Source organism: Neofelis nebulosa, chromosome 2, assembly GCF_028018385.1.
Source record: "Neofelis nebulosa isolate mNeoNeb1 chromosome 2, mNeoNeb1.pri, whole genome shotgun sequence".
Classification (NCBI taxonomy): domain Eukaryota; kingdom Metazoa; phylum Chordata; class Mammalia; order Carnivora; family Felidae; genus Neofelis; species Neofelis nebulosa.
The window spans coordinates 43,858,856-43,886,821 of record NC_080783.1 but is presented as its reverse complement, the minus strand read 5'-3'; the positions used below and the strand labels follow the sequence as shown (position 1 = coordinate 43,886,821).

Sequence of the window (27,966 nt, the reverse complement as noted above, 5' to 3'; positions counted from 1 at the left end):
CTGGACCAGCCATCACACTTGTGCACTGCCCCGGATGCTCCTCTCCCAGGTGACATTATCAGGTGCTTTAAATTCACTGCCCCTCTCCCTCCCTCATACACAAAAAGTCAGTCAACTCCAAAGTCATACTCTCTACATCACTCTACTCTGATCAAGTAGGCCTGGTCTTGGCTGCTTGCTTCCTGGGCAGTTTCTGGGAGCTTCTACTACTCTGTCTGCACCCGAAGAAAGTGCCTAATTGAGGGTATTCCAATAAGCTAAGGAGCAAAGTCTGGTTTGCTCTGGGGAAGCAGTCACTGCCTTTAGGAAAAAGTCCAAATTCTTGGTACTCGAAGTGCTGTACAGTTTGGTCCCAACCTATCCGGAAACTCCCCTCCCCCTCCTCCTCCCCCTACTCCCTACCCAGAAGCCTGAGATCTGAGGCAGACTAGTCTGTTCTGCTCCCTAGATTAACCTCTCCTATTTCTGTATTGATTCAGCGTTGATTCTCCTTTCAATGGCAGCTTCCTTCCCCAATTTGTGTAAATTTTTAAACATTTAATTTTAATTCCAGTGTAATTAACATACAGTGTTATATTACTTTCAGGTGTTCATAAAGCAATTCGGTGAGTCCATATATTACTCAGTGCTCATCAAGGTAAGTGTGCTTCCAACCCCTTTACCTATTCACCCATCCCCGCACCCACCTCCCCTCTGGGAACCATCAACTTATTGTCTATAGTTGAGAGTCTGTTTTTTGGTTTGTCCTTTTTTTTTTTTTTCCTTCTTTTTTTTAAGATCCTGTCCCTGGTAAAGATTTCACTGTTGACCCCATCTCACAGCCATTTTCCCTTGCTCTGAATTCTCATCACACTTCTCATACAAACTAGCACTTTCCAAGAAAAAAATGAAATGCAAGCCACGTGTTTAAATTTTCTAGTAGCCACATTGAAAAAGGTAAAAGGAACAGGCAAAATTAATTTCAAGCATGTAAATAATCCAATAATACAGAATATTAACATTTTTCAATATAAAAATATTAATGAGATACTTTGCATTCCTTATTTCATACTAAATCTCCAAAGTCTGGTGTGCAATTGACATTTTCAGGAAATCTCCATTTGGACAAGGCACACTTCAAGTGCTAGTCTCCATTTGGATAGCCCCATGTGGCTAGCGGCTACCCTATTGGACAGCACAGATCTAGACCACTCATTTAACACTTTTCGCTTCCTGCCTTTTACTGTTAGTCATACTGGTTTTGTGTGTCTTTATTCAACTGTTGAGTGCCTGCTATACGAAGCAGACTTTGTTCTCTTCTTCCTTTTAAGGACCTCACTCCAGGACTCCCTCAGCAGCTTTCAAACTGATCTTATGACACATTTATCCTCTTAAAATTGTTGACAACTCCAAAGAATTTCGGTGTTATTATTATGTATTAAATTCCTATTTACTGTATTAAAATTTAACCTGAGAAAAAAATTAAAATGTTTATTCGTGGGAAATAAACCTATTATGTGTTAAACTTTTTAAAATATTTATTTATTTATTTATTTATTTATTTATTTATTTATTTGTTTAGATTGGGGGAAGGGCAGAGAAAGAGGGAGAGAGAGAATCCCAAACAGGCTCTATGCAGTCAGCACAGAGCCAGATGTGTGTCTCCATCCCATGAACCATGAGACCATGACCTGAGCTGAAAACAAGAGTCAGACTCTTAACTGACTGAGCCACCCAGGCCCCTGTGTTAAACGTTTTTAAAATTAAAAACAAGTATATTTCCAATATAAAAAAAAATTAGTGAGGGGGCACCTGGCTGGCTCGGTCAGTGGAGCATGCAATTTGTTGATCTCGGGGTTGTGTGTTTGAGCCCCATGTTCGGTGTAGAGATTACTTAAAATTAAATCTTTAAAGGATCCCTGGGTGGTTCAGTCATTCAGCATCTGACTTCAACTCAGGTCATGATTTCACAGTTCATGAGTTCGAGCCCTACATCTGGCTCACTGCTGTCAGCTCGGAGCCTGCTTCAGATCCTCTGTCCCCCTCTGTCAGCCTTTCCCCTGCTTGTTCTGTCTCTCTCTCTCTCAAAATAAAATAAGCATTTAAAAATATTAAAAAAAAATAAAATCTTTCAAAAATTAGTGAGAATGAGTGGCATTGATTTACATTTTGAAAATCTGTAATGTATGGCTTGAGAAAAGACGGCTGGATTCTTATATCTGCTTTTGCATTTTATCTTTTGCAAGATATTGTTTTGGTTGATGTATTTGAAGAAAAACTGGACTCGCACAGTTATGTAATTGGAAAAGGAAGAGCATTTTAATAGCCTTTTCAGATAAGGTGGATATCCTTCTTTGATGCCACAAAACTCAACAAGTGGTAATTTTTTAAGGATTGGTTGCACTGTGGGATGTGAAACTCTTATCAACCAACTTTACATATACTGTTACGTGAAAATCTGTTAATATATCTTCTAGTTCAAATAGAACTTTACTCACACATGATTTTGTAATATCACACATTAGTTATTTGGAAAACATGAGTCCACTAAATTACACATCCTGTAAATGCTGACACACTTCATCATACAAATCAAAATCATATTAGCTAATACCACCACTGATCTCATTAGAAAAGTATTTATTTTTGAGGGAGAGAGAGAAAGCATGCGCCTGTGCATGCACAAGTAGGGGAAGGGCAGAGAGAGAGAGAGGGAACACAGAATCCAAAGCAGGTTACAGGCTCCGAACCCATAAACTGTGGGATCGTGACCTGAGCTGAAGTCGGATGCTCAACCAACTGAGCCACCCAGGTGCCCCTGGAAAGGTATTTTTAAGTATTGGGAAGTTGTAAGGTTCATAGCAAGGATACAAGTTTTCCAAATTCTAGTTTTTGCTTGAGGACTCTAATTTTATTATTGGAAACAGACATTGCCAATTGTTTTCCCTGAAATGACGGTCACACTTTGTTCATTTTCAGGATAATGTGTTCCAAATACCCTAGTTTGAACAACCACTTGTCAAGTCATTCTTCCAAGTAGAAATGATGTTCTATGACAATCACACAAGTGCTTTGCCTTGAGACGATCACCATGCCTTAACATGTGTACTTCTCATTCTATGACAGAATATTAAGGAGACATTAATTTAAAATTTAATAAAATTAATTTTCCCACTTTACTGAGAACATTATTAAGTCAAACTGGTATTTAAACATTTTTAAGTGTTTGGTGCTAAAGAGTACAATGACTTCTAGAATAATACGGCATCACTGCCTTGGTTCATGCTAAGGCACTGGCATTACCCACCATTGCTTTGGTACCATCAGTGCCAATGTCAACAGAGTGAAAAAGTAAAACATTATTGTTATAAAAAGTTTTATTTTCAGATTTCCTTAAAAAAAAAGTCTTAGGACCTACGCCCGGGAGTCCACAAGACAACATTTTTGAAACCTCTCCTCTGCCCACCGTATCCTATCTACCATAGTCAGTTTACCCAGTAGTATATTATGAGGGAATCTGCCCAAATGAATGCTTTATTTCTTGGTTAAAGCATCTGCCTTAAACCTCTGTTTGCCTTCCTGTTTCATGAACTGAGCCAGGCTTCTGAGAACAGATTCTTGATGTCTACTTCTTTCTTAGAATCAAGTCTAAATAGCCACGTCACAGTATTTTGGCCCTACATCTACCCTGGCTTCATCATTCCCAGAGAGCCGGGGAAGAGAAAGAAAACCAAACAAAAGCACCCTAAAGTGAAATCCCTAGTTTACCAAACTCAAAGGCCACCACAGATTCCACTCCCCCATATAATTGATGCCTCAATTGTCCTACTTAGAAGCCCCACTTCTAATTTTTTTCTTGCCCCATCTTAACAGGGAGATATCAGATTATACACTTGCAGAAAAATAGATTCTAGTTCTGATTGTGCCACTTCCGAGCTGTACAAAGTCAGATCAGCTACCTAATGTCTCTGAGCCCGAAACTCTCTGTAAAAATGGGGATATTATATCCCACATGGAATTGCTGGGAAGATTCAAAGATCTAATAGAAGGAATGAGATGAGAGAAAACACTCAACAATAGCTACTATTAATAGAATAATAATAACCAAGTTGTGAGGAACTTCGAAAGTTATTAGGTTAAGCCTCCTCCTTCCCTTCTCTCCTACTGTATAGATGGGGTTTCAAATGGAGATGAAGAGAGATCAGGTGAGGTGGGCAGGTTCACATGCGTGTATCAGAGTCAGAGAGAATTCAGCCAGTTCTTCTTGACTGCTTTTTCTACCATGTCTAAGTAGAGCTGCTTGTTTAGGAGTTAGCAAGAGAAGAGAAGGGGATATCACTGTCCCTGCTGCAAGTTATAACCCAGATCCATCTTCTCCCAATTTTTGTACAAAGAATAAAACATATGTTGTTTTTCATTTTTGTGGAAGCACCTTCCCTGTCCTGCCCAAGCTTCTCTAACGTGTCCTAGGAAAACCAGTGTGAGTTAGAGTTTGATGTTGGAGAGAGGGCACATAGGCATACAGAAGGACATACTGAGTCTTCAAATGAGTGGTACAGCAAAGATAACTGGGACAAGGCAGTCTGGTGTGTATCTTACCAGTTCATCTGTATGCAGTTTCCTCAAGCTCCATCAGAATAGGGACAACGTCTCTCATACAAAAGACTTTAAATACCTATCTTCTTAGTTTGCTCAAGTCCAGTTTCCAATGACTGTGCTCCCTCTACTGCCATCTCAGGAGCATTACAATTTATAAAGGACAACATTCTTTCCAATAATAATAGGACTTTTTGAGCTATAACTCCATGTAAGACAAAGTGCTGAGATTTACATGCATAATTTACCCAATTGTCAAATGCCCCATAGTATTAAGTATCATTCTTATTTCCAATTGACAAAGAAATTAGGCTTAATGAGGCTCAAGGACCTGGTCAATGGTAATCAGATGGTAAGGTGTGGGTTCTGGAGTCAAACTTAGGACTCTCTGGCTCCAGAAACATTTGTGACCATTTGTGTTTGCTAAAAATCTTATCTGCTCATACAAGAAAAGTAATAAATTTCTCAGAAACCTATTGAGGAAGTTAGTTGAAGGATCTAAACACAAGTTCCAAAATAGAGAGGCTCATTGTAAAGGCTATTAATTAAAGGTGAGGCATATTCTCTGATTTTCCAGCTTTCCTTGGGAACATATGGACAGTTAGCCATGCATTTAAAAGTCCTGGGTGTGTCAGGATGGTGGCCACATTGCCAACAGAGTTCCAAATCGTTTAGCAAATTATGTGGCTCTATAACATCTTGTTTCTATTGTACATAAGGTGATTGTTTCTGCTGAGTCACAAATTAGAAAATGAGGTCCAACAGAAGGCTAGGATATTTGAAGTATAGACTCGTCCAAAAAAATTCCATGTTTCTGGTCAGTTAAATAACCCTTAACTGCCCTATTCCATTTAATGTATTTTTCATGTGTTGGTCTCTCTCAGAATTGAATATTTAGAGCATCAGACCTAAATGTAATTTTTCTTTGTATTACAGTGCCTGGCATAGAGCAGCTATTTAAGAAATATTTACTGAACTGACAGAGGGCTGAAGGAGTGCCCCTTTACCTTCGTCGGTCCTGAGGAGGGCTTTTTCAGAAGACTTGCCTTGTCCAGGCACTTCATTCTCACTAAGGTTGTCACTACCCTTGATAGTTATAATAATATCTCATATTTGTAGGTTTATAAATGGTTATATAAAGTTTATATGATGATTTGATGTACATCAATTCTGTCTAAACACCAAGTTGAAGAGGGTAGAGGAGGTTATCTTTCCATCTCTCTCTCAAATATTTTAGGGAGAGGACTATCTTTGCTTAGGAAAAGAATTTGGTTAAGCTGCTTGGGATAGTAAGAAAAAGTGAAAAAGACAGCTAAATATGCTCTATTTAAAGACAAATAGAAACTGGGAATGTGGAGCAGATAGCAGAGAAAAGAAGAAAGGAAGGAAAAGAAGAAGATACAAAGGGAGCTAAAGAGGAGGAGAGAGTGGGAGAGAGAAGAAAACATGGCACAAAACTTGCAAAGAATGAAGGGGCTCAGTATAAAATCTCTGCTGGTGCAATCTAATGACATGTCTAATGATTTATATCAAATTACGTTCTGTCTTTGTTGCATACCTCCTCCTCCCTCCTCAGTCTTCAAGAATGACTGGTATGGTTTTTACTGTGGTCATATTGAAGGAAATGAAAGAAAGAAAGGAGTATTAAAAAGAGGTGTGGTATATCTTTCCATTTACATAAGTCTTATTTGGTTTTTTTCATTAATGTTTTGTATAAAAATCCTAAACAGTTTTTTTAGATTTATATCAAATTACTTTTTATGGCTTTTAAAATTTCAAATTCCAGTTGTTCATTGCAACTAATTTTTGTATACTGACAGTGTATCCTGTAACCTTGCTAAACTCCTCTATTAGTTACAGAATGTTTTTGTAGATTCTTTGGAATTGTCAGCATACACAATCACATTATCTGTGAATAAAGACTGTTTTTTTCCCCTTTGTAATCTGTATGTTCTTTATTTCTTTTTCTTGTCTTATTACCTTATCTAGTTCTTCCAGTGCATTGTCAAATAGGAGTGATGAGAGAAGACATCTTTGACTTGTTCTTGATCTTTGGAGGAAGGCATTCAGTCTCTTACCATTAAGTACGTTAACTGTAAGTTTTTCAAATATACCCTTTAATATATTAAGGGTATAAGGTTAAGGAGTTCACTTCTATTCCTTGGTTTGTTTTTTTTTTTGTTTTTGTTTTTTTCTTTTGATAATTTTTATCATGAATGAATGTGGAAATAGAGGGATTTTTTTTTTTTGCATCTGTTGATATGGCCATATGTTTTTTTTTTCTTGTTTAGTCTGGTAATCTGACAAATTACATTGATTTTCAAATGTTAAACTAGTCTCAGATTCTTGGAATAAACCCCATTTTGTTGTGAGGTATATTCCTTTGTATATATTGCCAGATTTAATTTGCTATTATTTTACAAGGATTTTCAGCTCTATTTTTATGAGATATTGGTCCATAACTTTCTTTTCTTATAATGTCTGTGTTTTATTTCGTTATTAAAGTAATACTGGTCTCAGAATAGGTTAAGAAGTGTTTCTTCCTCTTCAATTTTCTAGAAGAGATTATGTAGAGTTTGTATTATTTCTTCCTTAAATTTGAACCATAGATCATGACCTGAGCTGAAGTTGGATGCTTAACCAACTGAGCCACCCAGGTGTCCCCTATTTCTTACTAAAATTTGAAAGAATTCACCAATAAAACTATGTCTCCCTGGAATTTTCTTAGTGGAAAATTTTTACTCCACATGTTCAATTTCTTTTTTTCTTACTGAGGTATAGCTGGCATATAGCATTATATTAGTTTCAGGTGTACAACATAATGATTTGATATTTGTATATATTGCTAAATGATCATCACAATAAGTTTGGTTAACATTCATCCTCATGAATAGTTACAATTTTTTTTTCTTGCAATGAGGACTTTTAGGATCTACTCTCTCAATTTCTGTATTAGATATAAAACTGTTCTGGATACCTAGTTTGTATCATTCAAAGAGTTTGTTCATCTGTTATATTTGTAGGCATAAAGTTGTTAAAAATATTCTCTTCTTATTATTTTAATTATGATCTATAGTAATGACACCTCTCTCAATCCTGATATTGGTAATTTGTATCTTTTCTTTTTTCCAGAACAACCTGACTAGAAGTTTATCAATTTTATTGATCCGAAAAAACAAGCTTCAGGTTTCATTGATTCTCTATATTGCTTTTCTGCTTTCTGCTTCATTGATTTCTGCTCTTGCCTTTATTATTTCCTTCTGCTAACTTTGGTTTCAATTTGCTTTTCTTTTTCGTGTGTCTTAAGGTAGAAGCTTAGGTCATTGATTTTTCTAAGATAAACATATATGTTTCCCCTTTCCCATTGCTTTAGCTGTATCCCACAAATTTTGATATATTGCAGTTTAATTCTCAGTCATTTTGTTCAAAATACTTTCTAATTTCCCTGTGATTTCTTCTATGATGTATGCATTTGTTTTGTTTTGCTTTAGATCTGTGTCACTTAGTTTCCAAATATTTGGAGACTTTTCTAGATATCTTTTTATTATTTATTTTAATCTAATTCCATTGTGGTTAGAGAATTTTTTTAATTTGAGTTATTTTAAATTTATTGATTCTTTTCTTAGTGACATAATATGGCCTATCTTGGTCAATGTTTAGGGTTCACTTAAAAGAATGTGTTCTCTGTAGCTGTTGGGAGGAGTGTTCTGTCAATATCAATTAGGTAAATTTGGTTGATAGTGGTATTCAACTCTTGTATTTCACTCCAGATTTTCAGCCTATTTCTTCAGCTATTATTATCAGAGGAGCGTCGAAATCTTCAGCCATAATTCTGCATTTTCCTCCAGTTCTGTCACATTTTGTTTCATGTATTCTGAGGCTTTATGTTTAGGTGCATAAACATTTAGGATTCTCTTGCCCAATTGATGATTTTTCCCTTCATGATTATGAAATGACCCTTTTTATCTGGGATAAATATTTTTTGCTCTGAAGTCGACTTCATTTGATATTTATATATCCACTTCAGCTTTCTTTGATTCATGTCAGAATGGTATATTCGTTTCCAGATATTTTAACGTATTTATTTTATATTCGAAGTGGGCTTCTCATTGGTAGTGAATACTTGGTCTTGCTTTTTTACTCAATTTGACAATTTCCCCGCTCTGCCTGTTGACAGCATGTACTAAGCGCTGCGTGAGCTAAGTTGTTCCCCCCACTCCTCTCGAGTGGTTTTATTCCCCTAACTGTGGGTAGTTCCCTCACACACATGCACTGATCAGTAACTGAAGAATCAAGGGGAGTGTTCAGCAGTCTCCTATCTGGTGCTCTGCCCTGTGAATTTTGGCCATCTTGGTCTCCCCAAATTCTCAACTCTGTCTTCTCATCTTGGGAGACTGCCAGGGTCTGTTTGAGTTCCCGCTTTCTGTGTTGCGTCCTGGAAACGTTCCCCAGAAAATAAGATGGAGCAGAAAGATGTCTCATTTCTTTGTTCCTTCCAGGGATCATTCTCTTGCATTGCTTCTGTTTGCCAATGCCTGAAAACCCATTGTTTCGTATGTGTATTTTTTCTTTTTCTGTTAAGGGAGGAGGATAAACCGACCCCTGGAAGGGCTGCCAGATTTAATAAAACAAGGCTCTCAGTTAAATCTGAATGTCAAATCAACAGCAAGTACTTGTTTAGTATATGTATGACCCATAGTTATAGTATAAGTATGCCTGAAATTCAAATTTAATGGGTCTTCTTGGATTTTATCTGGCAACCCTAATCCCTGTTCAATCCATCATGTTCAAAGCAGAAGTCCCCAGATGCTCTTTTAAGTGCCAGAGCTATATACTTGTTTGGAAATCCATTCAATTCAGTATGAAATATTTACTGAACTGCTACGGCGTGCTTATCACAATGAGAATGATTCTAGGTCAGAATCTTCTTGAAGATACATCACATTGGCAGAGAAGACAAAATAAGCATACGAAACTATAAGTGCTCAGTTGACCTACAATACTAAGCACAAATGTCACAGGAATTCAGAAAAGTTAAAGGCTAAAAGAGAAGAAGTCCGAAAATACGGAGATGTGGTTAACAGAAAGAGTGAAAAATTAAAGAATTGTATTCGGTCAGGGGAAAGGGCAAGGATGTTCTACCTGCCTAAAGAAGGTAAGACTGGCAGCCTTCCAGAGAGTGAGGAAAACAACCTGAACAAAAGATGCTTTGGGCAAGTCATGATAAACAAGGTTAATTGGTACCAGGACATTTAGGAACAGTTGTTCTGTTTGTTCATTGCACAGGGAGCCCGGTTGGGAGGATGAGTGAGGACTGAAGTCTGAACTGCTCCAGTTCCCAGGACATGAGCCTCTATGCAGGGCCTCATCCAATGAGAGCAAGGGACGCTTTTTTCTAATGCTAAGCTGCTTTGTGGAACATTTAAGGTCCTAGGTGGGAACTTCAGTATCTCCCTTCTGAGTAGTCACAGTATGTCTATACCTGTGACCCAGATTCTCCCATGTTGGAATCACTGTGAGGAAAAGTGGTTGGAGATGTTACAAGGCGCAGCATCTCTGAGCTACAAACATTGTTCTACTGGGCTACTGTGGAATAAAAAGAGTGGGAAGGGACAAAATAAAATTTAATTTCATAGTTTGAAGGAGCAAAGTAGGTAAGCAAGATTGGAGCTGATAGGGTTTTGGATAGAACCCCTCTGAAGTTCAACATCAGCGCTGTGTAGTCTGTCTATTAGCAGAAGGTTATCCAATGAAGAATGGCCCTAAATCCAGTGCTGTAAATCCAAAGGCCTCCTGGAACGGGTAGTTAATGGACTTGTGGAGAACCTTCTAACAGGCACCTGAAAATCTTTTTTCTCTGGAAAACCTTTCAGGAGGAGCTGCAAATCAAGACTTTCAGGGAAAATGGAATCTCAATTTTGGCATAATTTTTAAAATGTAGACCCCTCTATGTATATCTCACAAAGCACAGTGTAGACTTACACTGTTCCGAACAGATAATGCAGATCCGTAGACGTGAATGCTACTGGTGCGCTTTCTCTGTTCTAAAGCAGTATTTCCGGGGAGCCTGGGTGGCTCAGTCCATTGAGCGTCCAACTCTCGATTTCGGCTCAGGTCATGACCCCAGGGTCATGAGATCAAGCCCTGCGTCTGGCTCCACACTGAGCTTAGAGCCTAAGAGTCTCTCTCTCTCTCTTTCTGTCTCCATCTCTCCCCCCTTCTCTCTTTCAAATTAAATAAATAAATAAATAAATAAACAAATAATAAAATAAAAATAAAGCTGTGTTTCCTAGCTCTAACCATGGTACACACTAGCTCCATGACCTCCCCCAAAAAAGAAGAGAAAGAGAAGGGGGAAACAGAGGAGAACCAAGGCAGACATTACTCTATATATCAAGACAGGATGAATGCAAATATTTTGGAAGCCGTAAACCACAACAACTACTTCCTTTTCTCTCCTCATTTCATCAGTTTGATCTTCTTAAAAGGATGAGGCAACCCAATGCAGACTTAACTGGTTGGAACAATAGGCTCATGTTCAGTTTTATCACCCACATTTCGTACTAGTATCCCTGTCTGGAAACTCTGAGGGTTTTTTATTACTCATCTCTACGGAAAAAGCCTCTATAAGATCTTCACCAGCTTGGAAATCCTTGCTACAAGAAAAAAAAAAAATCCCCAAAGCAAATAACCACCTGTAACAAATAAATGATTTGTGAAAAAAATGTCATTGGAAGGGTGAATCATTCTTTGTTACATATATAGAAATTATCAAGGACTGTGCAGTCAAAAAATGAAGAATTGTTGGGGCTCCAGGGTTGCTTAGTCAGTTAAGTGCCTGACCGGCTCAGGTCATGATGTCACGGTTCGTGGGTTTGAGCCCCGCGTCGGGCTGTGTGCTGACAGCTTAGAGCCTGGAGCCTGCTTCAGATTCTGTGTCTCCCTCTCTCTGCCCTTCCCCGACTCACGCTGTCTTTCTCTGTCTCAAAAAAAATAAACATTTGAAAAAATTTTGTAAAAAGTGAAGAATTGCTATCTTCTTTCTCTGAAGAATTGTTCGACTTCTCAAATCGTTGCTGATGAGGGGGCAATAAATGCATGTCTTACCTTTTCGGCTACTGCCTGGGTCGATCCTTCTGTGTGGACTACCAAGTTCCTGCTTAGTTTTATACTCTATTAGAGCAAAGGGGGAAAGTCTAACACAAAACTAACAACACAGTTTTTAATGGAAAAGTGCTATTTTAAGGACAGCCAGTCCTATCACATAAAGCTGTCTATATTGGTCAAGTTGTAAAGGTTTTCTTTTCCTTAGTTTGAAGGCTAGAACCTTAACTGAGCACCAGAGGGTACTCTTCTCACAGGGAAGCCAACTGGCAGGGAGATGAAAAATGAAGGCTTCTGAGTTTCCTTCACATGTAAAACAGATGAATGGTATTCTCTAGGCTTTTCTCATTCGGGATTGTGTAATGGCCTTGACCCTGACATATCATGGTGTTTACAGAATTAATAAACTAGGCCCCACGAACTTGCTCTGTGGCTCTGGCGAGGGTATGGGATAGTGCTTTACACCAGGATGGATGTAGGGGGAAGGAGAGGGGAATGTGAACAATAATACTTAGGTCAAACAATTACAGAGATTTATTCCTGGTTTTGCTTAACTCGAATACCTGAATGGTGACATTGTTAGATTCATATCTAGGTGAGATCTGAGCCAGGAATTTGGTCAATTGAGATAAAACCTTTCTCTGCACTGTATTTATTTAGGGTTGTCAAGTTTACACAGAGTGGTAATGCCAAGGTATCAAGGATCTCTTGCCTTTCCATAACACTTTCCATAGCACTCCCCAAGATATATCATCAGAGTAAAGGTGGTGTGCTTGTTATACAAATGCACCTTCGAGACAAGTCCTCTCGTTGTCCCCTCCAGATAAGTGGCCACTTTTAAATCCTCTCTTTTTGGAAATTCTAGAGCCACTACTGCTTATTGGCTGGTTGACTGGCTGCTTTTTTCAGAGAATGTTCTCTAATAACCCAATTCACTTTTTATATAAAGGCAAGGTCTCTGCATTCACTACCTTATTTGCTACAGGGAGTAGAAAGATTTGCAAGGAAATCACAAGAGAAGTATTAATCTTTAACAAATGTTGTTATGATATAAATGATTAATAATCATTCATTACACAAAATAACATCCATTCTCAAATCCTGACATCCGTGGTAATGTACTGAAAAGCTATCCTTTCAAACTCCCTTTTCAGCCACATTCAATCTGCAGATTCTCTCGGGGTGGAAAAGCTGGTCATGTGTGGTCGTATCAGATGTAACGTGAAACTTGACGTGATTGCATAGTGGTAACTTGGACCAGAAGCGCATTGTCCTCTTGCCCACACTCTGCAATACTGCCTCATTGTAAACAAGATGTCTGGCTTACTTGGGACATCCTTTCAAAATGTTTAAACTAAAATAAAAGCTGACATCATAGGGGAAGTCTGTATTCCCCGTGTATTTCTAACTTTGTATGCCATTCCCAGAGAAAGCCACTGGATGTTGCTTAACGATGATAACAATGGATCACATACAGTGGTTGGCAAAGGGAAAAAAAAAAAAACAATTAGTCATCCAGTCAACTCATCTTCCCGGCAAAGGGCAGAATACTTAGATAGGGAACCTAACACTCTATTTAAGGCAAATGGCCAAGTATTAAGAACTACACTGACATCGTCTCCTCTAGCAAAACTGACCGAGCACCGAATCTGTGTTAGTTGGCTGCACCCATGCCCTACTTGATTCCTTAAATGGAAGGTTCCAATACAGTGCTGCTCTTTTCTTTGGAGATAGCCAATAGAGTAAATGTTGCCTGGTGGAAGGTAATTAACTCTTGTAAATGATGCCTGCGCAAAACTCAAGGTCAGGTTACTACAGAGAATACCTTGACAAGCCAAGGCCAACACAGAGGAAAAGTCCTGGAGAGTCCTCCTCTCTGGAGAGTTTATCACCTTTGCTGTGAACTGTATTGTGTAAACTCTGGCTCAGAAAGGGCTATTGTTTCAGCCTTGCTTATTCACCTGATTGAGTTTATTCAAAAGCACAGCTGAAATGCGTGGTTTCTCACCCTGAGACTTTGGTTTTTATACTAATTGGAGAGTCTACCTTGTTCCTAGGTGTATTTCGTTTTAAGCTCAACTGTATAGGTAATTCAGATTCTCAAAGTAGATTTTTTGTAATATTTGAGGGTGGGAGACTAGAACTATCCAGAATGGCTGCCAGATGCCGATTTCACTTTGGGCTTTGTTATGAAGAACATAGAAGTCTCCATCCAGCAATGTTTTATTCCTCATTGTGACCCAGGCTCTTGGGCCCATGGTGGGACCCCAGTCAGGGCACTCAATCTCTCTGGCTCTCTCTTTGGAATGCTGAGTGGTAAGGACCATGTAAGCCACTTTCAGTGGCCTCTTCTATCTATGGAAGATGTTACTGAATAAAGACAACATGTGTCCCTGGTTCTAGTTGTATCCATAGCCCTGGACCCCTGGACCTCCCAGTTAACCTCGGACACCTAGTTCCTTTTTTTTTTTCCTTAAGCAACTTGGGAGTTGAACTTCTATCAGAAGCAGCCAGTTTTTGCCTGATTGGTAGAGTATCAATATAGTACCACACTATGGACTAGAAATAAGGACAGAGAACCCAGAAAGAGAACGGGAAACAGACAGTAGATTGTTTTTAAAGAAGCTGTATTCAAAGTTACAAGGAGTGTGACTTACGTCACAGTGAACTCGCTGAATTGGTTGACGTTTTGCAGGGTTACATCTGTTACTCTTTAACATTTCATGGAGGACTGAGGAAGTGCCAGCACACTGGGAAAAGAGCCAACATGAAATGGTTGTATAATAAAAGGGAAAAAGGTTGAGTTCTGAAAGTTAAAGACCGGTAAGCTCAAGTTCTATAGCAAGGGGAAGAAATGCCACAGTGAATGATGTGAGTAGAACGAGGTATTGACTTTACATGAACTACGTTTTCCCCCCACGCCAATCTAATATTTTAATCTATTGACAAACGAGAGGCAAATTATAGCTGGGTGTCAGAGCTGGAGCTGGTGGTGCAAATCCCACAGCCCAGCCAGAGAGGCCACGAGAAGACTGAGAATTCCAGGTCAGAGGAATGCAGATAGAGACCAGAACTGGGGACATATTTGTGCCAGGGATCTAGAACCAAGATTAAGACAATCTAAGATGCCATGCCGTTTTCTGTCCCTTAAAAAATTGCATTTTCAAGCATGGGCCTGTGAAGACTGTTCCTTTGAGAATAAAGAGCCGTCACCAGGTGACTGCTTTGCACGTTGTTAATTATTCATGTGTCACTCATTCACTCGCTCATTCACCAAACACTTATTAAATGCCTTGTTTTTGAAAGGTACCTTAATAGGTGTAAGAAAATAAAAATGATGAACAGTTGGTGAGGTTTCTCCCCAGTGACAACAGCTGCATCAGGGAGCATTTGGATTATGATCTCATCAGTACTAACTGTTCTATTTTAAAAATTACCAAACTAAGTCAATTACTTTTTCCTCTACTTTGAAAATTTGATACAAGATAGGACAAAAATTCAAAAAAAATAATGTTTCAAACAGCTCTTTTCATCACAACTTGGCTCCTTTTTAACTTAAAAAAATTTTTTTTAAATTTATTCATTTTTGAGAGATAGAGTGCAAGTGGAAGGAGGGGTGGAGAGAGAGGGAGACACAGAATCCCAAGCAGGCTCCAGGCTCCGAGCCGTCAGCACAGAGCCTGACGTGAGATGGAACCCATGAACCATGACATCACGACCTGAGCCGAAGTCAGACGCCTAACTGACTGAACCATCCAGGTGCACCTCCTTTTTAACTTTTTTTAAACTTACAGTTTAAAGTATGGTTCCACCCTTGTCTGTAGGTCCCAGATTTCTAATTTTTTTTAACTTACTGCTTTATACAGTTTCAATATGTTGCTAACTAGTACCCTGTTCCTACCAACTAAAAGTGCCATCTTTCATCTGCAACTTTGTTTTTTTCACAGTCAGAAGCAAAACAAACATGAAACAAAACATATGGGGAAAAGATTATTTCAGACTTTTCACTGTTCACTTCTATTTTTACTTTTCTCAAAAATCAGTAAACTGTTATTCTTCCAAGCATGTTTCTACATCACTCATTTTCTGGGGCTTTTCATTCCTCTATATGTTCTTTTGCATAATAACTCACTAAATAAATCTCATTTACAGATCTCTGACAAGCTTGTATATCTTGAACTCTCATGTTTCATTATGAACTTGATGTAAAACATCCAGTTTGAATACATTTTAAGCTGTTACTAAATAATTTCCTTATACCTGAATACAGGTGTCTGTAAGATAAGTCAGCGGGTGGTTTATTTATTCATCTATTAATTCAGTAAATTACTGAGAACCAGCAGAAACAATGAGCTGCATTAAGTTAAAACCAGGTGGAAAGTCAACTTGGTCAAGACATGTCCCTGCCATCAAATTTGATCCCAATTGCTGGAAGAGACAAATGTTAACATTGAACAAAAATACCTCAAAACAGGTAATTTGCGACTTGTATCAGGTAATTTGAACAAACCAAGGAAGGCTGGGTGGAGATAAACCCTAAATGGTGGTTGGGATTTTTTTTTTTAAGTAAGTGTCACACCCAGCATGGAGCCCAATGTGGAGCTTGAACTCACAACCCTGAGATCAAGACCTGAACTGAGATCAAGAGTCAGACGCTTAACCAACTGAGCCACCCAGCTGCCCTGAGATTTTTGAGAAGGGCTTGGAAAAGACATCATAAGTGAAGAGAAATGTGTCAGTATAAGGTGAATGGACAAGAAAACACTGTGTTCGGGCAAGGTAAAGCAAGGCACATCAGCAGAAGCTAAAGCTCCATATTAGCAAGTAGAAGATAAAGCCAGCGAGCAGTGAGCGTTGTGGTGTTTTGAATGTCAAACTCATGAATTTGGAGGATTTCTATGGCCCAGTTGTCCTCCCCTAACTTCGTTCTCAGCCACTCCAACCCGTCCTTAAAACTTTTGCCAAAGTGAATCTCCTAAAAGATAAAGTTAACATAAAGCCCCTCTGTTGAAGACTTTTCAGTGGGTTTCTTAAGCCCGCTCAAGAATGGGTATCTATGAGACTGTTCACAGCTGAGCAACAAAATGAAGCCTCCCTCTGGCTGAACTTGGCCCATTAGGTCCCCTGTGACCCTGTCTGGGATTGTAGGTAGCTGGGTAAATGAGACCACTCTTTAGCCCAAGCAATCGTCTCAGACAAAGATGGACAAGGGCCCTACAACCCATCATGTCATGGCAAACGGGCCAAGAGAGCTCTCCAGGAGCTGAGCTCCTGGGACACTTATGCCACGGAACTGGATATCGTTAGCCTCACTGAACCCAAATGGACCTTTGCATAACTATGTCAAATTCACATTGTCAATGCATTTAATTTCACTGAAACATCCATTCTATTGAATTTATGTTATTTGAATTTTACAGATTATATTTTCATTTTAATTTGACTTTAAAAATTTGTGTTGTACGTGTTGGAAAGTAGGGGTGGGTGTATGTCTTAACGAATTTTTGTCTAGTTTTATATGTGCACACTTAAGTAACATTATGATAAAAATAATTTAAGTAAACAGTGAATTTTACATAATCATTTTACTTTAAAGGAGTTGTGTATGTTATCCAAATAGGGAACATAGCATTATCTCATTTGGTCTTAAAATAATCCCTGCAAGATAGTTATCACTATCTGCATATTATAGATGAGGAGACAGAGAGTGAGAGGGTCCAAGTAACTTAGGCAAAGTCAAACAGCAGTTGAGGGGCAAAGTGGTGATTTTAACCCATCTCTGTTTGATGTCATTTCCTCGGCGCACACAGATTCAAAAGTCACCTTCAGGGACATGAGAGTAAAATTTGGGAATGAGGGTTTCTAAGACATAGAAGCAGAAAAGTACAAGAACTTAGACTCATCCACAAAACCGATTTCCAGGCTGCATCGCTTCAAGAGAAAACTATGGATTATAGTCTCATTAAGCAAGGAATTCTGTTGGATGACTTCATTTCTTCTCTTACCCACTGAATTCTGATTGCTTAACAGATTTCGACTCCCCAAACATTTCAGTTTCGAGAGCTAAGTTGAAACAGTGAAGAATTCTTTGACATTTGGAAGGAAATGCCTTTTATAGCGATAGGTGCCTATTTCCCCAAACACCAAAAGCAGACTTCAAACACCATCCCCGTGGCTGCTCTTTTCTGTCCATGTCTCTTTCAAAAACAAGTAACAGCAGCAACCAAAACCCAACAAAATTGGCTCTAGCCTGCTTGGAGTTGAAGCCAGATCTGTTCTTGGTTTCCCAAGCCAAAGTGGGAGATGTAGTTAGTTGAGTTCTAAGCCCTTCACAGTGCTAAAGAACAATGGAGTGAGAGTTTCAAAATTAAAGCCATGCGTTCAGTAGTAAACAGCTCCAACTGGTGCTTGATTACTAACTAGATGTTCTATTTCTGACATGATTTGAGCAAACACAGGAAACCTCATAGGCGTGGATGGAGAGATGTTTTCCCTTTCAGGACAAAAAAGAACAACATCGGGTGGAGTTATGATCATCGTGATTCTTTTTTAAAATTAAAAAAAAATATTTATTTATTTTTGAGAGAGAGAGAGGCAAAGAGAGAGGGAAACAGAATCCGAAGCAGGCTTCAGGCTCTGAGCTGTCAGCACAGAGCCAGACACGGGGCTCGAACCCACAAACCGGGAGATCATGACCTGAGCTAAAGTCAGATGCTCAACCGACTGAGCCACCCAGGTGCCCCTGATCATGGTGATTCTGGACACCATCAAAAGCCAATGGCTTTGAAGGGGTTCTCATTTTTATGGCCTCAGAGGGAGCCCTTTTCTTTCCCAGGAGTCCTCTCCAGAGGGAGAGGCTGTGTAGAGTTTTCCTGAAGGTAATGAATGTCAGCACATTGCCAGCTAGGCCACGTGTTCCTTTCTTATCAAATGAAACTGACCTTTCTGACCCAGCATGTTCTCCTTATTCATCACTGTGATTTATTTCAAGTTCATGGTGATGCAGGTTTCTAGATGAATTGCGTGGTTCACTCCAGATGGTAAATATGTACCTCTGGCATCTCCTCACCCTTCTGGAGAGGTCATGTGCTAGCATACAAGAACGAAGGCTTCTAAAATAGTTGGCTTACACTCAGATCTGCACCCTACAAAACACTCTGCCCAGACTAGCCTCTGTCCTTTCAGCTGGCAGAGATCTTCCCCTTCCTACTCATTTTCCATTAAATGCCAAGCGACTCAAGGGAGTTATGAGCAAAATGAAAATGTTTAGCACATAATTCAAGATTTTAAGGTTGTTTTTTTTTCAGCCAGTGGAAGAACTAGGACTCATGAGAGTTCTCGAATTGACATTCACTAGGCCCCAAAATCATGCTTATCCACTAGAAATTTCCAAGTTAATTTTCCTGATGCATGCTACTGCATTTCCTCTAGCGAGCGAAAATCTTGTTCCGTTGGTCATCACTGTCAACAGGGACAAAATATGCAAAACAGATTTTACATATTTATACAAAATTTTCTGGTCAGAAATTGCTCTATGTATATTCATTTCTGCATCAGGAGGATAGTTTCAACATCGATTGTACTCAGAATTTCCCCCCGCAAGCTTTGTTGGAGGCTATAAGTGGTTCGGGTCATGGAGAATAAGTTAATTCACATTTCTGTCTTCTCCCTTTTCAAAATTAAGTTTTCATATCTAGGCATTTTCTTAGGATTCCAAATAAAAAGGAAGGAGATTGTTCTTATGTGCATCTGGGTAGTTCAAATACCTACATGGACGAGTGGCTGCTTCAGCCCATCTGTCGTCTTTGCAGCCCACAACCATCACCTCCAGAAGCCTCTGCTGAGGTTTCCATGGAGCTTTGGGAAAAACCTGATTGGAGCCTCTAGAGGATCTGTGGATATAAACGTGGCCGAAGACAAGACACTGACAATCTGGGAACAGAGTGTGGGGATGCAGAGACCTACCCAGGGCTGGCCCACCCGCCCGGGACGCCCCGGTTCTGTAGCTGTTGCTCACCCATTACACGCCACTCCTCAAATTCACTGACAACACACCCACTGAGTGCCTCTGAGATCAGTGGGAAAGAGTCCTTGTCTTCAAAGAGCTCGCGGTCTAATGGGGAAGGTAGGAGCTTTGTAATAAGCTAACCATGCCTGAAGGAGGCGAAAAGGCACCAGGGAGGTGATTTTTGAGCTAGGTTTTGAAGGCCGAGTGTGAGATTGCTACAAACAAAAGAGGGAACCGCATGTACAAAGACGAGGGGCTGATCTGCTCGGAAGGGGTATGAGATCTTCGGGGGCGGGGTGGTCCTCGTAGAGGTGGCAAGGCAGGTTGGCCAGATCAGGAAGGCCTGTGGTTTCATACAGAGAGGAAGAGGTGGGGTGAATAGCCATAGTGTTGAGAATAGACCCAGGCAGGTGGGTTTTAGAGGGAGAAAGGCCAGGTTGAGGGTTTTGCCGTAGTCTCAGCAAGTGTTCATGAGGGCTGGGAATAAGGCAGTGGCAACAAGATGAGAAGGGAAAAAGCCACTTCAGAGATTGTTTTTGAGGCAGAGATTGGATGTCGATGAGTGAGAAATCCACAGAGGTTTCTAGTTTGGGGGAGTAAGCTGATGGCAGCCATTCTGAAAGGGGCTTCTCTCTCACTCACACACGCTCTCTCTGTCCGTTTGTCTCTCCCAGTCCTCTCTCTTTCTCCACCTCTGTTCCATCTCTTTGTCTACTCCTGTTGTTCCCTGTGATATTCCATCTCTGTCTTTGTCTTTCGTTCTCTTGTGGTGCCGGCTTCTCTCTGCATATCAGCTCTGCTCTCCTCTGTAACGACCAACTTCTTCACTATCCACATGTGCTCTGCTCCTTGGTAACTTCAGATGACAAGTCCCTTTGACATCGCATAACCCTGTTCAGTCCAATTAAATTCTGTCACTTTCCATTGCACTGCTCATTATAAAGTTCATTCCATTTTTCTTCGTTCAAATTTGCAATAGAATCTAATTAGACCAGCTCTTCTTTCTATGCTAGCCCAGAGAGTCTTTTGTCCTGGACGCTTCTCAGAACCACCTAAAGGGCTTAAAAAAAGTACCAGTGCATGGGTCCACCCTAGGCCCACTGAATCAGAATCTTTAGAGATGTAATGCATAGCATGTGCATTTGCTTTAAAGTTCCGCTGGTGATGCTGATGTACAAATAGGACTGAATCCACTGCCGTACGTGACAAGTCATGAATCATAATTCATAGCACAGACCTTGGGTCAGGGGCTCGTAACGATTCCAGTTTCAACTGGAGGGGGTCGGTGGAGTGGCCTGGAGGGTCACACCATGCAAACAGGGCCATCCAGGGGTTGTGAGTAGGGAGAACCTCTTAGAATAGCCTGTGGTCATACAGACGCCATGAAATGTGTTTGCTAAATTGGTCTTGTGAGGGGTAAAATGTGAAAGCATGCATTTACAGTGACTTCCCATGGGTTCTGTGGTAGGATGCAGAGGAGGGGCGAGGCTCAAGTAGCTCAAATCTACTTGTCACAGTCACAAAGCTAGAAAACAGCAGAGCTGGAATCTGGCCAAGTCCTCAGCCTTAAAGTGTAAAAAAGGGAGGGGAGGGATGCTGTATTTAGAAATGAAAGAAAAAGAAATATTTATATGTATAAGATATTGCATAATGGGGTCATTTCAGCCCTCAAATGGTTTAAAATATTCATAATCATATCTGTATGGGTAAATGTTATAAATACTCTGAATCTCATATTTTTGGTCTTTTCAAACACCCTAGCAAGATAGAGAATATTTTCATTAAGCAAAACCTGGTGTGTACACCCAGAATACAAAGTAAGTAAATAACAGGGAAGTTGTGCAGGGTACTTGGAAGAGGGAGATCAATGAGGAGCCAGCGTCCTTCCATCTCCCCTGTCAACCACTTTCCCTAAATTCACGAACTCCATGGCTCTAGCCTATAGCCCACAATAATTTCTAGAATCTTGAACATTTTTCTACATACCGTTCAAGCCTGTGGATCCAGGAAGCAATCAAATATCGTGTGCGGGTGACAGAGTGTACCTTTGCCAAGGTGGAATGGTGTGGCTGTGCGGGAAGGCTCTGGCCACCTGGTAGACCCACTCCTGTGTTGTCACGGGTGCTCCTATGACCTAGACGAGGGCAGAACCAATCATGGACCTGATTTAGTGCCCACTACTAGGACAGCCATCTTTTCTCAGAGCCGCAGAAACAAACAGTGAGCTTAAATCCTGTTTTGGATGAGAACTCACCAAGACTGTCCTTGGTGAAGTCCCCAGTTAGCCACAGCACATGATAAAGTCACCCAGGGCAATGTCCCATCGCTGGTCCTCTTTGCTTGTTTTAAGATTCTTCTCAAGGAGGAAGCATGCTAAAGTAATTCACACATGTTTAAATGTAAATTATTTTATGTGGCCAGCACAAGCCACCCCTAAATCCTTGTTCCTTTTGGGAAGTAAAGAAGTTTTAAGCACAGCACCCTATGGTGACTGGTGTCCTGAGGAGTCTTTGAGGAAGTGGAATTTTAGCACCCAAACTGAGAGAGTCCTAGGAAAACAAGACAAATTGGCCACCTTCTAAACCCACCATACCACAAAACTTTAAGTGTTAACTGACCACACTTAGGGCCAGATACTGCTTTGGAGTTCACAGACAACAAATTACTTTTATGTATATTAAATGTGCTCTTTAACAACCAAGTCAAAACATTTGTCTTGCGAACTCGACAAATACATTCATTGTCTCAATGTAAAGAAATAACTATAATCCAATTAAATATGCTTGAATATTCACTTATTATTGGTGATGGTTAATTTCATGTGTCCACTTGTCTAGGTCACAGAATCCATATATTTGGTCAAACATTGTTCTAGATGTTTTCACGAAGGTATTTTGGATGAGATTAACATTTAAATTAATAGGCTTTGAGTAAAGCATACTACTCTCCCTAGTGGGGGTGGGCCTCGTCCAATCAGTTGAAGGCCTTACAAATAAAAAGGACATATACCCTCTGATAAAAAAGAAATTTTGCCAACAGACTGCCTTTGGACTCAAACTGCAATTCTCCCTTGGGTCTCTACCCTGCCAGCCTACCCCACAGATTTTGAACTTGTATCTCCACAGTTGTGTGAGCCAATTCCTTAAAAGAATTATCTCCTCTCTCTCTCTCTATCTCTCTGTCTCTCTCTCACACACACACATGCACACACACACACGCGCGCACACACACACACACACACACACACACACACATATCCTATTGGTTTTGTTTCTCTGGAGACCCCTAACAATGTACTGTTAATGCAGCATTTAAGTCATCTTTTCCAAATAATTAGTTTTACAATTACTAGAAACTAATAACCTGATAATGTTGTTTGTTTGAACCTTTATAAATTCAGAGGTATTTTCTAGCATTGCCCTAAAATCTTGTAGCAACTGCTCTTCATTCCATAAGTATTTATTGAGTCCTCCCATAGCTCATCACACATCTTTGTATTTTGAATACAAAACTAGCCTACTACCTAAGCAAAAACTGTGGGGGTGCTGTGTAGGGAGATCCTTTACAGACACCCAGCTTAGGTCACTGAATCTTGACTTGTCACATAGACTGAATTAATCTGGACTCTGGGTTTATTGTCTTTACTGAGTCCCAAGAACAGTCCTTTCCATGGCTATCTGAATCTCAATCCAGTGGTTTATCAGTGGAGACATTCCAAACCTGAACAAAGCTCTAGTCTGTCCTCTTCTTCAATTCAGATTTCAAGCACTCATTGATGTCTGTGTGTGGGGGGGGGGGGGGGTGCGGCTCTGTGTATATGCATATCCACACAAAACATTTGAGTTCTTATTTAACACAAACTGTGCAACGGTCTTCTCATTTTCTTTATTCTGCCTCCTGGTTCTAAGGCAGCTGATCTTGTTAACAAGAGGTCTGTTCTTCCCTCAGTGACTGCATTTCTTGGAGAAAACTTGGTGAGCAAGCATCTGCCCCACTGCACATCAAGGACGTTCCAGACTTTGACCCAGTTTATACCCTCAGGGCAGCACGTGCAGGCTCTTCTTGCTTTTCTTAGAACCAACGTTGGAATCAAGAACTGGCTCTTGAATTACTCCCAGCTGCCCGTATTCACCCTCCCCTGATCTGTGCTTCCCTAGTTATGCTTTACCATGAAATACTGTTTGGACTGGTTTCATAGAAACACGTTGATTCTTCCCTCGATGACGGTAAGCATTGTGACAGAGTCTGAGGGTGTGAGTGATGATGGCAACAGGGTAGCTGTCATTTCACACGCAGCCCAAAGAAGAGGGAAGGAGAGGCTGTCATGATCCTTTTCTTGGGCTGCTCAGATCTGATATCCTGACTTTATTAACCATATGATAATAAGTTCTTACTTTTCCCATAAGGAAAAAAATACAAGTTCAGGTCTTTAAGGTAATGGCCCATTGCAATCCCTTAAAAGGCTTAACGAAGGTTAGCAAATCAAGCTACAGCCTTTGCGGCTGCAGCTGATCCCAGGGCAGCACAGATACTGGTGAGTCACGGTGTCCTTAACACCCATTCTAGATTTTCCTTACCTTGACAAACATTTTGATCTGGCTCAGTTGCGTGCCCCATGTGGTGACAGAGACCTTCACCCCTGAGGGGTTTCAGCCCTGAGTTGTTAGTCTTATTTAATCATTCTTGATGCAACTTCCATTAATAGAGATTATTAGACTCAGTAATAAGAGAAGACCAAGAGAAGCCCCAGGAAATCCCCTGGGTTCTAGATAGACACACCTGTGTGTAGCACCAGCCCTCATTCTTCAAGGGAATCATCATCGATCATGCCTTCCAGCACAGGGACTCCTTTTGTTGCCTGTAGGTTCACTGACATAGGGAGCCCAAAGTGGCCAGATGGCAGTTGTAGCCCCCAGTTCAGTGAAACTTATGGCAGAAGAGTTCCTGCCCTGAGATCTAAGACCTCTAAACTAGCAGAGACTAAGTTTGTGGAGATGAGAGTCTCAAATTCTGCACTTGTATCTGTGAGTCACTTGGATTTGTGGTGAAACAGAGTTAATCCTATTTCATATGGGTTGACAATCTATCTATCTATCTATCTATCATCTATGTATCTATCTGATCAATTACACCAGGAAGGACTATACCCCAAGCCCACAAGGTGTTGTCCCTTTGCTGGTACCTTAGCTGAGACTTCTACAGGCCATTCCACTATTCTATCAAGGTGGATGCTTCTGAGCGATGAAATACACACTAAAACTAGTGAACTACACAGTCATGAGCCTGGAATTACACTTCCTTTGCTGTAAAATAAGTCCTTTACTCTGAGCAAATGTCATTTATCTGTGAGTAGGTCAGACATTTTGTAGGTCCTTAGATGGTAGTGTTTGCAGAGTTACTGTGGGCAGGAAGGCAAACCTGTCTCCAGAGTATCATTTCAGGTAAGTATGAATCACTGATTTTACTAAGGGATCTGATGTAACTGACCTGCTACTAGCTGACTGGCAGGTCCAAGACTGAGGCCGTGTCAAATGCTCAACGTCATTCTCTGATCCTGGAAGTAGAGAATTCAGTAGCAGCAGGAGCTAGATCTGCCTTAGTGAGAGGGAGCCCATGGGTTTTGATCCATGCTTAGTTTCCATCTGTGGCGCCATGGCTTCATGGCCCCATGGCAAACAAAAGCACTAGATTACTCAATAAGCAGCTGACCAAGTCATTGTCTACTTGGTTGTTGAAAGCTTTGTACAAGATAGTTGATCTCTAGTAGGTTTTAATATGTGATAAAAGACCTGCATGTACTGTGTTCACTCCCATTAGCCTATGTACATACATTTCTGCTGGCCATTCTTGTCTCATGTCTCTGTGCCTTGTTCCTCGTAAGTACTGATCATCTTATCAAATCATTTCCCACTGATCAGGAGTCAGGATATATCCTTTCCCCAGGCTACTTCTCCTTCAATATGAAATGGATAATCAAGTGTATTGCTCTTAAATCTGCCCAGTGGGAAGATTTCTTTTAACCGCTTGCCTTCTGGGGCAGTCTCGAGGAGGGCTTTTGTAAGGTAGTGGCTCAGTCCTGGCTAGGACCAACATATTACACCTACATATTTGTGAACCATATCCAAGTCCCTTCTACCTCTGTCAGTTGGCCACAGGGAATCCCCAGTGATGCCATAGATGTAGATTAAAGGAAAGGTAATGGTACAACAGAGTTAGGGGAAACGAACCTGGGCCGCTTGTCTATATAATTTACTCAGGAGTTCTGGACTGACTTCAGTCTAATCCTGAATGTACCCCTTCCATTTTGGAATGGACTACTGTCATACCCATGTGGCCTTAGACTTGGTGAATCTGATAACACTCAGCTCACAATGGGCAGCTCTATTTCATAGTCATTTGGTATTCCATGATGAGGACTAAATTTTTATTTGTGAAAACTGTCATGCTATCTAAGTAGGGACTTGTTCTCTCCCACAAAAGATATGGCCTTTACTCCCAAATCTTTAAGTATCTGTTTTATGATTCTTCTAATGAGACTTTTAAGAAGTTATATACAATATTCTTACCCACAGACACCTTTAGAACTTTCAAACCAGATGAGTCATATGGCTTGCGTGGCAGGACAGCTTTCACTGCAGCCTGAACTTGCCACAGGTCCCTTCTTCCTCTGGGCAACATGGAAATTGGCCCTTCCTCTGTACATAAATATAGTTAGATAAAATGAGAGAGAGAATCCGACATTCTAGCGGGTTGTCTATCCATCTCACTGCTGGGAACGTCCTGATCTTCCATCACCGGCGGTCCGTGTGGATCAAGGCATTCCCCTGGCCAACGGGGCAGATCTTGAGGAGCACAAGTGTCCTCATATAAGACTTCAGATGAGATCACTGAAATGTCTCAGGACAATTAGAAGTCCTTCTCTTCTGGGGAAGGAGAAAGGGCTGTTTCTGCTAGCCGGGAGGGGCCGGGACTCTTGGACCTTCACAATGATCAGGCTTGTCTACTCATATGCGCTCATTCCAGGTCTCAGTCTCCTGCTCCTTCCCTATTAGGGCTCTCACTTTGACATGGGAGCGTTTGGAGGCTGTGCATTTTGTCTCCTTTGTAGGTTTGCCACCCAGAACATGTGATCCTGGACATGATTTTCTTCCTTGTCTTTCTTGCATCTGCAGGAGACAAGCTGCGTAGAAGCCCTTTGGCTTTCACAGCATGCTTTAAGTGGGCAATTAGCTTCTCTGAGCCTGTTAATTCCTTTTTTGCAAATCTTCCAGTGCCATCAAAAGCAGCCATCCCACAAGACAATCCTTATAGTTATCATTTCTCCTTTACTGATGAAGGACAGCAGCCACGTGACGTACCAATATCTTGCCAATTAAACCCAGGTGAACATTTTAGCAACTGTGACATCAGTGCATTCCAGGGATGAGTGACGCCCCGTTTACCACCATATATGGGGGCCCAGAATTCTATCCTGAAGGTCTGCTTTCTAAGGGCACTCCGTGTACCACTGTCTTGGCCTGGATTCCTTAGAAAACAGGACCTGAGGCAAAATGTTGTTATGTTAACACTCGGCCGAAATCCCAGGGGAAAAAGAGAAATAACGCAGGGAAGGAGGAAGAGTCATCACAGGGAAGTTCATGACCAAGCTAGGCAGAGCTTCACTGCAAACACATTAGTTGCTCAGTCTTGAGCAGACATCTCCAGAGGTACTATACAAAAGTAATTGCATTTGGAACAGTCTGGGGGTGGGGGGGGCGGAGCAGGAGGAGGGCAAACAACTTAAGCACAGATGGTCTCTTGTTTCTTGTCTCCCATTGGTCAGAATTCATCCATTGTGTCAATTTCCCCCCAAGTCAAGTGGCATCAATACTGCCTCCAGGAAGCCTTTGGAGCTTCCAAAGGCCCAATCCAGGCAGTGTGTGGTCACAGTGTCTGTCTTCCTCAGTTAGCTGTGTCTGTTAAAGCTTCTCAGCTTGTGGTGATGACTCCAGCATCAGCTACCAGGCCTTAAGGCTGCAAGAATGGGCAGGAGGCTGCTAGGCCTTCCTGGTTGGCCTTCCAAAGCCAGGCTCTGGAAAATAGGTGAGAATGAGTGGATCTGGGTGGCACATAAACCGGGCCTAGTATATTCATTTTCCCTTCGAGGAAATAAAGCTTGATTTTAAAGTTAAAACCCCCTTTGTTTTTAAAGTGTATTTATTTATTTTAAGAGAGAGGGAGAGCATGTGCATGCAGGGGAGGGGGAGAGAGAGAGGGAGAGAGAGGGTCTCAAGCAGGCT

At 40.8% G+C, this 27,966-nt stretch overlaps 1 protein-coding gene and 1 long non-coding RNA gene across 9 annotated transcripts in view; one reads left to right on the top strand and one right to left on the bottom strand.

Annotated features, from left to right (window-relative positions):
- The window catches only part of STAT4 (signal transducer and activator of transcription 4), a 114,031-nt gene extending 92,234 nt beyond the window's left edge, over positions 1–21,797 (bottom strand). For 4 of the 8 annotated variants that reach the window (XM_058710975.1, XM_058710994.1, XM_058710984.1 and 1 more), the window contains exons 1-2: positions 21,674–21,797; positions 14,337–14,429 (exon numbers count right to left, since the gene is read on the bottom strand). The gene's annotated coding sequence lies outside the window, so the exon portion shown is untranslated. Of the gene's footprint in view, positions 1–14,336; positions 14,430–18,620; positions 18,641–19,449; positions 19,572–19,696; positions 19,793–21,673 lie in introns of those variants that run through there. The other 4 variants (XM_058710936.1, XM_058710921.1, XM_058710929.1 and 1 more) reach the window with 4 other exon arrangements.
- On the top strand, positions 583–27,763 carry LOC131501212 (uncharacterized). Its single transcript, XR_009256688.1, has 5 exons — positions 583–637; positions 5,512–5,649; positions 6,565–6,670; positions 23,636–23,913; positions 27,510–27,763. It is a non-coding gene; the product is annotated as an uncharacterized LOC131501212 (long non-coding RNA).
- Positions 27,764–27,966: the final 203 nt, after the last annotated feature.